Source organism: Sarcophilus harrisii, chromosome 1, assembly GCF_902635505.1.
Source record: "Sarcophilus harrisii chromosome 1, mSarHar1.11, whole genome shotgun sequence".
Lineage (NCBI taxonomy): Eukaryota > Metazoa > Chordata > Mammalia > Dasyuromorphia > Dasyuridae > Sarcophilus > Sarcophilus harrisii.
In genome coordinates this window covers 47,938,573-47,950,786 of record NC_045426.1, presented here as the reverse complement: position 1 = coordinate 47,950,786, position 12,214 = coordinate 47,938,573, and the positions used below count along the sequence as shown (strand labels likewise).

The 12,214-nt window shown below is 36.6% G+C and overlaps 1 pseudogene; it reads right to left on the bottom strand.

The window, feature by feature from the left end:
- Nucleotides 1-523: 523 nt before the first annotated feature.
- LOC100922105 lies at nucleotides 524-10,464 on the bottom strand (annotated as a pseudogene).
- Nucleotides 10,465-12,214: the final 1,750 nt, after the last annotated feature.

Genomic DNA, 12,214 nt, shown 5'->3' with positions numbered 1-12,214 from the left:
TGTATTGATAGAACTGAGAACAGAACAATTATGAGATTATTAAAATAATCTCTGCAAGAGTTGATATTTTTAAGTTTAGAAAAATCAGAAAAGTTCAAATGGAAATCAGAGTGGGGGAAATGTAAGAAGAATAGGAAATATAGAATGAAATCTGGCTACAATGAAAATAAAAATTGCCCACATGAAAGCAGGATTCAAATGGATAAAAACAACAAATGGAGACACAAGATAATAAGAAAATTATGTTTGCATATGTAAATTATTTTGTTATTATTTTAAAATGTATCTTTAGGTTTTTTAAAGTTTAATTTATTATAATTTAGTTATAATTTAAGGGATAACAGGAGGATTCTGGGAAGATGTGGAGTACATTAGTAAATTTCAAGCTCTCCAGATATCCCCCATAAATAGAACAACTTTGTGCCGCAGGGTGAACATAGACTGGTAAAAAATCAAGAAGACTAGGGACAGAATAGGGGTCCTCCTAAGTCATCCTGAAAAGATCTGAAAGCCAGACTGGGGACTAAACTGTCTGAAGTGCAAGCTCCACAGAAACACCAAAATCTGGGTGCACATTGGGAGTGCCAGGACCAGCTATGCTGCTGAGATGTGGTCCTGTGTAAGAAGGAACCAGCACCTGGTGAGTGAAGAAGTATCTGGGTGGGGATACTGCTGGCTGCTGACATTTGCAGGAGGCTAGAGCTCTTGGTTTGGGGTTCCTGAGTGAAGAAGAGAGCCAAAGGGAAGCTTGAGGCACTGTTCCCCCACCACAAGATTAGAGGTATTTACACTAATACCTTTTGTTTTTACAAAATAATCCCACAAAGAAGAAAAAAAACATCTTTGAAATATATTATGGGAAGAGGAAGACCAAGGTTCATCTTCAGAGGAGGAATTTATAGAAGTCAAAAAAGAATTTTAAAATGAAATGAGAAACCTTGAAGAAAAACTAAAACAAACAAACAAATAAACAAACAAAACTAAAAACCATCCAAGAAAAACAAGATTATGGGGAAAAAAGTTAACCAATTGGAAAAGAAGATAGAGTCTCAAAGATGAAAATAATTCTTTGAAAATAAGAATTGGGCAAGGAGAAGCCAGTGAAGGTATGAGAGGCCAAGAAATAACAAAACGGATCCTAAAGAATGAAAAAATAAAACAGAATCTAAAACATAAGAAAAACAACACATATGGAGAACATATTAAAAAGAGAAAACAGAAATAATTGGATTACCAGAAAGTTGTGACCAAAAGGAGAACCTTCACACAGTAATGCAGGAAATAATCCAAAAAAATTGTCCCAGAGTAATGGAACATGAGGGGAAAGTAGAAATAGAAGAAAAAAAATCCACTGATCACTATCTGAAAGACATCTTTTGTGGAAAACATAAAGGAATATTACTGCCAAATTTTGAAACCCAGATCAGAGAAAATTTTGCAAGAAACAAGAAAAAACAATAAAAATATGCTAGAGCCACAATTAGAATTGTACAAGACTCATCAGCAGCTACAATAAAAGATCACAAATCCTAGAATCATATCTATTACAATCAAAAGAACTAGGCTTGTGGCAAAAATAATATCCAGCAAAATTATCTATAATTTTGAATGAGAAAAAATGGACATTCAGTGAATTTGCAGATATTCAGGATTTTCTATCAACCAAACCAGAAAGATTGGCAGAGGTAAGGTAAAAATAATAATCATGTTATACAAATGAGGTGCAAAAGAAGAATAGACACAGAGTCATTAGAGGAAAAGGAGGGCTCATATTTCTGAAAACCTACTCACATTGTGAATTGGTTCAATAGGCAACATTGCATATTTACTATAAAGTGTATATAGCACCCTCCAAAATCTATAAAGAAATAAGGGGAGAGGGATGGGCAAATATGGGGAAGCAAAAGCTGAGGGAAAAAGACAAGGGAGGGATCCTTGAGAGGTTAAGTAATAGCAAAACAAGCTATGAAGTAGAATTCAATTAAAGAATCAGCAGGGATAGCAAAAACATGTGTGCATATAGGGGTTGTGTCTGTGTGAGTTTATGTATATATTTACATATGCATATATGAATATATCTTTTCTTAATTGTAGCTTGCTTGGGGATGGATGGAGATGAAAGGAAGAGAAAGAATAAAGTAAATGAGGTCCATAGCAGAAGACCAAAAAACAATTTGCAAGAGAGTAAAGATAAAACAAACATTCATAAATATAATTGCTTCTACTAATATATACTTTCTTAATCTGGTAATTTATTGTTATATATTTTGACATATATGTTATTATATAATTGTTATATATATGTAAAAATATATATGTTATATAATTTTATGCTCTGCTGGGAATATGGCAATGTTCTCTTTAGTTTTGCTTTATTTTGTTTTGTATTCCTTTTCTGTTTTTCTTATTGTGGTTTTTTTTTTTTAAAGAAAGGATAACAAAAGTAAAAATCTATTCAAAAGTTGATAAAGTCCTTTTGAGAGGGCATGAGGACAGATGGAAGGAATGGCCACCAATTCCATACATATCTTGCTCAATTCAAGTACTGTGATAAATACTGGGGACACCAAAAGAGGTGAAAGACAGCCTCTGTTCTCAAGGATCTCACAAATTAATATTGAAAACAAACAGCCATTCATGTATAAAGAATCTATATATGAGAGAAGTGAGAAACAATTAAGAAAGAGAAGGCACTAGTAATTAGGTTAGAGACCTCTTCTAGTAGAAGATAAGACTTTATTTGGGACTTAAAGGAAACTTTAGAAGTTAGTAGATGGAAATGAGAAGAAGGGACATTTCAGATATGGGGGCGGCTGGAGAAAATATAGAGAAGTAAGAGATAGTGTCTTTTTCATAGAATGCCAATCTAGCATTGTCACTGGTCTGAAGAGATCAGACAGGGATATTGTTGTTGATGTCCTTCATTCTAGAAGAGGACCATGACATGAGAGAGGTGATGAAAATGACATGTGAGTGAGTGATTGAGTGAATAGGAGAGAGCTGTTCAAGGTCACCTAACTCACTTTCCCCTCTAGAGTCATCTGGGTTCAGTGACAAGATTAAGACAGTTGCAGATGACTCTGAATGAAATGAGTAAAACCAATCCGATTCTCATTGGCCACTAATAGGTCCTAGGCCAAGCCCCATTTAATTATTGTTTGGGTCCTGATTGACTCAGATTGAATGTAAATGGCAATCATTTCTGCTCTAGCTAGAAATGCTGAGGGTGTTTCCCTTCCAGATGTATTGATTTTTTATTTACATATTTTTTCTCTGGACTAGGTGAAAGAGGAAATTCTTTGCCTCATAGAAGGGAAGAAGAATGGAAAGATAGGAGGAGCACATCTGAAAGACATATTCTCTGCCAAATATTTACCATACTTGTTTATAGGGAAAAACAGTCCTTTCTAAATCCCATCATGCCAGTTCTAGTTTCCATCATACTTTAATTAATATATGCTACTGTAAAGGACTAAAACTCTTGAGTTTATGCACTGAGGTTCGGACAACCAAGTACTTAAGGCTAATTATTATTGGACAATACTCTAACATTGGGCGCCAAATGTGGGGCATTAAAGGATAAAAGGCACATCCAGTCTGATGGGGGGAGGCTCCCTTCACCATAGGATGGGTAGACAGAGGACAAAGAGGGGAGAGTGACCCTATAACAAGCACACCATCCCACCCACCCCCAAGCCTCTGGAGGGTGGGGAAAACCCACAGTGTGGCCACTGTTCTCTCCCACCTTAGACAAGAGCAGCTACTATGTGGGTCAGGAAGGGCTTGTTGGAGGCAGAGCTCCTCATTTTCAGAGGGGCTCTTAGGCAGCTTGACAACACCCTTTGGTCCTGAGAGGGAGTCCTCGGAAGGAACATGAGTGGGTTCAGGGGGCTGCCTCTGCCGGCTTTGAGATTCTAGCTGCCAGTTCTGCTGATAGAGCCATCTGCCTGGTTACCACGGTTTTACCTTTTATGGCTTTGATTACGTCGTTGAGGTTTTGATTCCTCTTCTAGACCATTTTCAGCCAGGTTAGGCCCATCAGACTCCAGTCCTCCACCTATTATGGTCCTATCATTATGTGTACAGCAACAATGGCGCTGGGCACTAGCTGGAAGTGGCTCTCCAGGTTCAGCGTCAACTGGGGGTTCTGGTTCTGCTGTGTCCAGCAGGCTGTAGGGGTTACTGTCAGGATCCTTCAGGACTGAGCTAATGGAAGATGTGCTGTACTTTGTGGGAAGCTGAGGTGTAGGATTGGACCCTCAACCTCGACCCCCCCATTGGTCTTCTACAACCTTCTTCACCTTTGCTAGAGGCATCTTGGTCACTATGTCTGGGTCTATCAGGCCCTTCTCATTTCTCAGATTACATTTCAGAAGCAGTAGCCAGAACTTCCTGTCCTATGGCCATGGCCACAACCCCCATAAGTTCTAGTAGCATGGAGGGAAGAGGAAGAGCTTTCATCCGTAGCATAGCCAGTTTTGTTACCACCACTGCTCCCTCGGCCACTTCCAAGGCTACAGAAGTCCAGTCCAATCTGTCGAAGCTGCTCATCAATCTGTAGCCTTTCTAAGAGAAGCTGTTCTACCTCCTGCAAGTAAGAGAGGTGATATTCCAGGAGAGCCTGTGCATTGCTGATATTTTCCTGGGTGCCAACAAATATGAAAGGAACCATTCCCTCGTCCTTGGGATTCTTCTTGTCATCATCTTCCCCTAGAACTCTCAACACACCAGATTTATCTACAATCTACAATGGGATCACTTTCCCATTCTTCCCAATTACTTTGCCAACCAGGTTCCAGGGCATTTGGACAGAGTCTTCAGAGAATTCAAGGTAGCTTCAGGTCTGCTGGCATGCCTCAAGCATTTCCCCATAAATTCAAAAGGTGCAAGTTTCCTCACCCAGTTCAATGGCTGTCACCTCAGGCACTTTTTGGGCCTGTTGGATATTGGCACCATGAGTCCCAATTGCTAGTCCCATTAGGTCCTCCTGTACTGTGAATTCTTCCTGGAATACTGCTACTAGCTGCTTGCTTGTCTCTAAATGTTTGGTGGCCTCTTCATTTCAGGACATGAGCAGCAGTTTGGTTCGGAGGCTTCGGAAATGCATATAACCCAGCAAGGATGCCTGTTTTATAGGAGCTTCTGTTATTGACAGAATAAAGAGCTCACTGTTAGTGATGTTTGGAAAGATACAGTTGGCTCCTAAAGGCTTCTTGGACTCTTTATGGACATTGTCATTGGAGTAGGCTTCTCTCAGAATCTCAGGAATCACCATGGTAACCTTGAAAAAACTGTCTTTGGTAGCCAGAGGACTGGGATTGACAGGTCGGAGCCATTCCAGGGTCATAATCTTATTGTAGTTGCATCACAAGCTGCATATTCTATGACATAGAACTGATGGGATGAAATAAGAAAGACAGCAACCTTAGAATGTCTGGAATCAAATCCCCAATCATCCTCAAACTCTGCTTCCTCCTAACTTTTAACCCTCGCTTCCAATAATGTGATTTCCTAACACATAAAAAGACTGTTGCAGGACTTCAAAAACTTGCGCGGATCATTGTATTCCCTGACACATGAAGCAATGGACAATAGCTTGGTTTTGGACTATCTCTTGGCTGTTGAAGAAGGCGTATGTGTGACTATTGTTTACATATCCTCCTTCTAGGACTTCTGGAGATCTTTTACAACACCATGTTGATTCATATCATTCATTATATCACTACTTGCATGTACAATTCATGATTGTTACACCACATCGAGCCTGCACTGGCTGGAGAGTCATCACTAATAGCCTCTGCATTATTGCTATGTGCTTGTGTAATACCTCCCATGCTGATGGGTTTGTGCATACCTGTTTCTAATAAGACTCTTCAGCTCAGAAATCTGCTAGCAATCCCCACTTCCCTTTGGTGCTTTTCATCTCTCTTCCTGAGAAGTCAGGGAAGAAAAGAAAGCAATAGATGTAAAGGGATGAAACTCTTTGAGTTCATGCACTGAGATTCTGACAACTGAGCACTTAAAGCTAATTATTATTGGACAATACTCTATTAGCATATGTTTGGAAAATGCCCCCCCCCCCAACTATTCTGTGCTGGCACATGATCTGTTGGTGTAGACAGAGAATTGTAAGTGGGATTAGAGGGTGGAGTAAGAGAAGTGAGAGTTACTTTTTGGCTGTGAAGAGAAAGAAGGTGTGAAGATTCCTGTGTCCATTCCCCTGACTGCTACCCCAAAAGACCAAGAATAAAGATCAAGGGCTTTTGCTCATCCCGACTCCAGCTGAATCTAAGGTATCCAGGGTGCTAACTCAGTCTTCACATGCTGCAAAGGTTATAGAACAGTCCATTCATTTTGATTCAGAAAAAAAGGAAAAATATGTATATGTTCAGAGATATTTATAGAAATTCTTTTCATAATGGAGAGTAAGTTCCTCAATAGGGGAATAGCTGAACAGTATATGATTTTGATTAAATCCTATTGTGCCATAAAAAAATTATGAATAGGATGGCTTCAGAGAGACCTGTGAAGAACTATATGAATTGATGCAAAATGAAATGAGCAGAAACAGAAGAACAGCAGCAGTAGTATTGTAATGATCAATTGTGAAAGAATTAGTTACCTTGATCAAAAAAAAAAAAAGTTACCTTGATTAAGACAATCCCAAAGCATTCATGATGCAAAAAGCTAATACTTCGGAGAGAGAACTGCAAAGCAGAGTGCAAATTGAAATATAATTTTCACCTTCTTATTTTTCTTGCTTTTTTGGCTAAAATGGAAATATGTTTTGTGTGATTGTTCTATCAATGTATCTTACTGACATTTTATATCTTTTATTAAATACTTTGTGATCATCATGATTAACAGATGAGTAGAAGTAAATTGTGCAGTGTGATAAAAACTAAAATTAGCACAATTTCACTATTCTTAATTCTTTCAAGCAACATAAATATATTAAACATGGTTCCTTTCTATCACCATTCATCTCATCACCAAGGGATGAATGAAGGAATAACTTTTCTTCTAGGCAATATTTTGAATTTTTCATATTCTTAAAGCAGAAAATGTGTGTCTTGAGTACTTTGATTACCATAGTGACAGGTCTGATTTTCCTTAAACATACAAAAAGTTTGATCTATAAGGAAGCTTTTCATAAATTCATATGCACTAAGAAATGAGCCATTAGAACATCAAGTTAGCTTTGCAGAAACTATTTTAGGAACTGCCCCATGTCTCTCCTGAAAGTATAAGGGAAGTTTCTTTGCAAAAGTAATTCTATTGAATTCTGCTTTATTAACTTCTTTTGTTTCTGTACATTCCCTGAGTGGTTTCATATGTTTTTGTTCTTGGTGTCCATTATTATTGTGAATAGATTTAATTAATTTAGAATCAGGAAGACATCAGTTCAATTTGCACATCTAAAGCCTCTATGACTATAAACAAGTTTCAAATGTTTAAATGGATGTTTCAAATATTTAAATAAGCAAGTCTCAATTGAACCTCAGTTTTCTCATCTTTAAAATGCAGGTTTTAAGATCTGTAACATCTACCTTGCAAGATATTCAATTTAAAAAATGCTTTGAAAGTATGTAAATCCTGGGACAAATAATAATGATAATTTGATATGTTATATAATAATATTATATTATGGAAAATAATATATACATTAATATAAAGACATAATCTTATACTTTTATTAAATTACAAAAAAACCACACAATCACATATTTTTCCTACTTTTACAATACTACACATGCCATTAAGTATTACTAGCACTTAGCATAGTGCCTATTATATAGCAGATAGTAAATGTTTGTTAACTAAACAGGTAATAGTAAAATCCAAACTTGTCCTTGGACTGTTTCCATCTGTCTTTCATTGAAAATATGAAAATAATCTAATAATAATAATAAAAGCAACAACAATACATTTACAAAAATGAGAAAATAATAGGTGTCCCTCAGAGTTCTGTCATTTGGCCTTCTTTTTTCCTTTTATACTACTTTACTTGATCAATTACTATGGATTTAATTCTGACTTCTCTTTTGATAATGCTAAGATCAACTATCCTGACCTAAACTTTTGGCTACCTCCAATGCCATAGCTCCAACTACCTGATAGACATCTCAAACCCAATGTCCAGTACATATATTAATCCCAGTGTTGTCCCAAGAACTCATTAGTTTTTACGCTAAACTCTCCACACTTCTACTTTCCCTGTTACTGTAAAGGGAAATCAGTTCCCCCAAAATGCAACCAAGGAGTCATCTTGGATTCCTCACTATCTATTAACCCCTTCCATATCCAACTTTCTCAAGGCTTGTCAATTTCATTTTTGCAATGTTTCTTAAGTATTCTTCCTTCTTTCACCTGACATTGTCGCCATTCTAATGCAGGACTTCATCACCTTATGCCTAAATAATAGGCACTATGCTAAGTGCTTGTAATATTGAATGGTTTATATTCTCTTGCAAAAGTAGGAAAAATACATGATTGTTGATTTTTTGGTAATTTAGTAAAAGTATTACATGTTTTTACATTATATTATTGCATATCATCTATTATATGAAATTATACAAGTCAAATTACCATTATTATTCATCCCAGGATTTACATGTTTTCAAAGCAGGATCCTCATGTCTGCTAGTGGGTCTGCCTGCCTTAAGTCTCTCTACATTCTAATCTGTCCTTCATCTAGTCATTAACATTGTTTTTCTAAAGTAGAAATCTGATCACATCCCTTCCCCTTGCCCTCACTCAGTAAACTCCAGTGACTTCTTATTGCTTCCAGGTATAAACACACAATGCTCTATTTGGCATTCCAAGGCCTTGTAATGTCGCACCCTCCTATTTCCCCAATATCTTTACATCTTCCTACATACATATACATTTTTTTGATCCAGTGGCACTGAACACTGTTCCATGAACAAGACATCCAATCTCTTGGCTATAAGCATTTTCTTTTGATGTTCCCATGTCTGGCATACTCTCTTCTATTATAATTTATTCATCAACCTGGCTTCTTATATGTCTTAACTAAAAATTTACCTTTTTCAGAAAAACCTTCCTCAAACCCTCTCGATTCGAAGTTCTTTTCTATTTATTATTTATTATTTATCCTATGTACAGAATGTCTATATTTGTTTCTATATTCTTCCCATCCCTGGAACTTAAAGAAATGAGGGAGGTGACTAGTCAATGGGAGAGAGAGCATTCCAGGCATGGGGCACAACAAAAGACAATGCTTTTAGCCAAGACATGGAGTATCTTGTTCATGGAACAGATGGAAGACAGTGCCACTGGATCAAACATTTGTAAACTGGAAGTAACAGAGTATCAAGTGCCTCTTTTTGTATCCCTGGAGTTTAGTACACTACCTGGAACATAGTAAGTGCTTAATACATGTTGATTGATTGATAAATTGTGTACTCTGTCACCATCACATGAAATTACAAGGTCATGCTAAAGGAAATTGGAGTTATTAATTGCACAGATTATATAAAGAATAGAAACTCTGTAACAGCATAGTAGATTGCAAAATTTATCACTCACTGAATTACTAGGAAGACATAATCAAGTGGTCATAATTACACCCAAAAAACTTCATAAATTAAAAGATCACAAAAATTAATGCTAGCAATCCCTTCCAAATACTTTTGAGAATCCAACAGATAAACTGGAGAAAAATCAGAACAATATCAATATGCCAATTTCTCCACCATCACCTACTGCTATTCTCATGCTCAATGGTCAATTCTCTTGCCCAATGGTAGATTTGACAAACATAAGCCCCTCCTTGAAAGTGCAAGTTTCTCCCTTTGAGTCACTCATTAAATTTTAGCTTTAAGAAAACTCTGACCCTTCAAAATCATCTTTTCTTCACGATATCTTCAAAACTCTGACCTTTCAAAAATCATCAGTCTTATTTTCTTCATAATGGAGAGTATTGATTAACTTTAATCATCAGAATTTCCCGCTGCTCTGATAACAGAACCTGTTCTTTTGCTATTTCTTCCCTATAATTGATGCAATACAACCTCTACATGTTGTTTGAACAACATGTCAAGTTACAAAGTGTATTTTCACCTTCAGAGATTTCAACTCACTTAGCAAAATGACAATTAGAAATGTGCACTGAATTAATTTAAGTGTCACCAGCAACGCAACTATACATTATATTGCAAGACAAAGAGAAGCAGGGTGGTGTTGGGTGCTGGAAGTCTGGAGACCTATTTCAAACTCTGAATCTCTCTCTGAATTTATAATGGTACTACATGGATTAATGCAAAGACACCTTTCAGCAAATTCTGAGTCTGGCAGCTGTTCCCTGGGATTTTCTTTTTCCCTTACCATCCATTGGAGACTTAAAATGAGGCCAAATTTTGTCAGATCTGTCAAGGCTTTGTCATCAGAATCCCTAGTGTCACCACAGGGATTATTTTCAGAACCCAAGCGCTCAATCATTTTGGAAATTACATAGGCACAGCACACCTGCCACTGGAATTTGGCCCTGAAATCCCACAGGGAGAGGACTTAATTCCCAATTCTGGACTCTTTGGTCCAGTGCTCCACGCCTTAGACCACTCACATATGTCCTAACTATGACAAGTATCCAGAGGACAACTTTTCCTTTATATTTCTCAGGTGTCTGCACCTGAGCACAACCACAGAGATTTGAAGGTTAGCTCACAACTTATCTGCTGTCAGACATGCTCCCTAAATCATAGATAGCACTAACAAACATCCCCACTCACACATCGTATCAAAGTCACATTAACTGTCCATATTCTACAAAACTGCAAAACTTCACACACTGACTTTAAGCAATTTCTAACATCTCAAGTCTATCCTCTACATCTCTTCCCAAACTCAACAAACACCAACAGCAAGGACTCATCTTGATATCCCTTTGTTTCCTGCAATTAAAATCCATTATGCTATAGAGAGAAGTAAATTTACATAACTCAGCCTAAACTTAAAACTTTCTCAACTCTAACTAGTATGATCAAATATAAATCATTCAACCTCTGATCTTCAGTTTCCTTGTTTGTACAATGAATATATTCGATTAGATTATATGGTCTTAGTCTTCATTGTGTCACAGACCCCTTAAACTAAGGATGGGGAACCTTTGTTTTTTCTGTCAAGGGCCATTTGGATATTTAAAACATCTTTGTGGGCCATACAAAATTATCAACTTAAAAATTCAAGCAATGGAAGGTTGTTTTTACCTATGATTGCTCTGGCAGAGCCAGACCAAATGATTTTGAGAGTCTTAGACAATCTTCTGATGCCTATGAGTTCCTTCTCAGAATAAGGTTTTTAATTTCATAAGATTTTAGAGAATTAAAAATGAAGCCAATTATACTTAAATTTCTGCCTCTGTGTGTCTGTGTCTATATCTATCTATATAGCCATCTATCTATATAGCCATCTATCAATCTATTTATCTTTAATATATGAACTCTTGTGTTTCTTATAAAGAAAAAGAATGATTCTCCACAAGTTAATTGGCTTTGATACTTAAAAATTTCCTCCATTGGGAGGTATCAACTTTGTTTTTATATAATATTTTCATAAATTAAATAAATCCATGATTTAAAAGGAAAACAAAAAAAGAGTCTGGCAGCAAATTTATTGAGCAACTGAGGGTATACAGCCAGACCATTTGCAGCTGGTACTGGATAGCATTGACATGAATGTCTGGGTAATAGATAGAATTTTTCAAAATGAAGATGTCAGCTCCGAGAAAGGATGATGGAAATGATTGCAATGAATGTGCAGCTACTGGAAAGTACTGCACTCTTGTTATTTATTATTTTTTTCTTGTTTGGTACCACACCTTGTGTCTTTGTAGATGTCTTTTTCATGCACATAGTTAGAGTTAAGCTGTCAGAATTGTCAGATTGTGGAAGGCATGCAGTGTAAAGCTTTTTAGTACTCGATGAAGCATGAATCCAAATTATACAACATGAATAAATCCTTTCTGGGGATATGTAAATAAATGCATAAATGCCTTTAATATTTAATTCACTTGTTCCTAATAATATTTGTTTGCATAGGAGATAATAAAGTTTAACAATTTCTAACCTCATAAATGAGGATAATCCCTAGGAGCTGATATTAATATCGAATACTTTAGAAAGTATTTGTTTCAGTTTCCAAGTATAAATATCTTGCCCTATTTTTCTCCTTAAAATATTTTATGGATGCT